The sequence below is a fragment of the Microcaecilia unicolor genome, chromosome 8 (assembly GCF_901765095.1).
Source record: "Microcaecilia unicolor chromosome 8, aMicUni1.1, whole genome shotgun sequence".
Classification (NCBI taxonomy): domain Eukaryota; kingdom Metazoa; phylum Chordata; class Amphibia; order Gymnophiona; family Siphonopidae; genus Microcaecilia; species Microcaecilia unicolor.
In genome coordinates, this window is record NC_044038.1 from 234156185 (window position 1) to 234158396 (window position 2212).

Sequence of the window (2212 nt, forward strand, 5' to 3'; positions counted from 1 at the left end):
ATTCCACCCTTATAAATTAGCCCTTAGTGCTGACTATTTTTCAGCGCTTAAGTTTTGGTACTGTTTATTGAATTCCCTCCTTTATTTATTTGTTGCATTTGTATCCCACATTTTCCCATTTATTTGCAGGCTCAATGTGGCTTACATAATACCGTGATGGCGATCGCCAATTCCGGTATGAGAAATACAGAGTGGTATTGCGTTAAAGTTCAAGAGTGACAGAGTAAATGAGGTAGTCAAGGAGGAAGAGTTAAGTTTTGTCCAGTTCTGGTATAAGTTTTGTTGCATTGCAGGGTGCGGGTGTTTAAGTTGGATCATTTTGCTATGCCTTTTTGAACAAGTTGGTCTTTAATGATTTCCAGAAGTCTGTTAGGTCGTGCATTGTTTTCGTGACGTTTGGTAGTGCATTCCATAGTTGTGTGCTTATGCAGGAGAAGCCGGATGCATAGGTTGATTTCTATTTTAGTCCTTTGCAGCTTGGGTAGTGGAGATTTAGGTATGTGCGTGTTGACCTTTTTCTGTTTCTGGTTGGTAAGTCTATGAGGTCTACCATGTATGACATCAACCCCTTAGTAAAGGCAGGAGTTGATACTTTGCTGGATCTTGCTTCCCCTCTCCAGAACTTATTAAGGAGGGAGAAGTTGGGAAGTAGTATATCCCCTTCCAGGGCCTACCTCTCAGTGCTGGGCTCTGATTGGGGGGGGGGAGGGGCCTGTCCTAATTAGATTGTAAGCTCTGTCGAGCAGGGACTGTCTCTTCATGTTCAAGTGTACAGCGCTGCGTACGTCTAGTAGCGCTTTAGAAATGATAAGTAGTAGTAGTGATACTAGAGGGACTAGGCATCTGCCTAGGGTGGCAGAATTTTGGGAAAGGTGGTTTGGCTCCCTTAGGCCAGCCCAGGGAAGGGAAGAGGGTACAGTTTGAAAACTGTACATCCTGGGCTCTAATTGAGAACATGGGGTTGAAACAACTGCGTGTCCTGGGTTCTGATTGGCGGGGGGGGGGGGGGGGGGGTACAGTTTGAAAGCTGTGCCTTGGGCTCTGATTTTGGGAGGGGGGTGCAGTTTGCATATCCTGGGCTGTGATTGGGGGGGGGGGAAGGTGCAGTAGTAGTATATCCTGGGCTCTGATTGCGGGGGGTCAGTTTGAAAGCTGTATGTACTGGGCTCTGATGGGGGGGGGGGTAGAAATACAGCTTGAAAGCTGTGTGTCCTGGGTGCCCATTGCAGGGAGTATGAGGTGTGCAGTTTGAAAGCTGTGCTTTGGGCTCTACTTTTTTTTTTGGAGGGGGAGGGGAGGTACAGTTTGAAAACTATGTGTCCTGGGCTCTGATGGGAGGGGGGGGGGTGCAGTTTGAAAGTTGTATATGCTGGGCTCTGATTGGGGGGGGGGGGGGTAGAAATACAGTTTGAAAACTGTGTGTCCTGGGCCCTGATTGCAGGGAGTAAGGGGTGTGCAATTTGAAAGCTGTGCCTCGGACTCTGATTTGGGGGGGGGGATGGTACATTTTGAAAGCTGTATATCCTAGGCTCTGATGGGGTGGGGGGGGGGAATTCAGTTTGAAAACTATGTGTCCTGGGCTCTGATGGGAGGGGGGGGGTGCAGTTTGAAAGTTGTATATGCTGGGCTCTGATGGGAGGGGGGGGGGGGGCAGTTTGAAAGTTATATATGCTGGGCTCTGATTGGGGGGGGGGTAGAAATACAGTTTGAAAACTGTGTGTCCTGGGCCCTGATTGCAGGGAGTAAGGGGTGTGCAATTTGAAAGCTGTGCCTCGGACTCTGATTTGGGGGGGATGGTACATTTTGAAAGCTGTATATCCTAGGCTCTGATGGGGTGGGGGGGGGGGATTCAGTTTGAAAGGTGCATGTACTGGGCTCTGATTGTGGGGGGGGGGGGGTAGAAAAACAGTTTGAAAGCTGTGTGTCCTGGGCGCCGATTTGCAGGGAGTAAGAGGTGTGCAGTTTGAAAGCTGTGTCTTGGGCTCTTATTTGAGGGGGGGGGGGGGTTACAGTTTAAAAGCTATGTGTCCTGGGCTCTGATGGGGGGGGGGGGGGGCGGTTGTTTGAAAGCTTCCTCCAAGCGCCCACTGAGGACAGGGCAGTTTGCAATGGAGCAGCCAGAAGTGGGGGGAGCGGGGCTGTGACGTCACCGCCGAGAGGTGGTTTCCAAGCTGAGCTGTCAGACAACTGTGTGTCAGGTATTAAACACGTT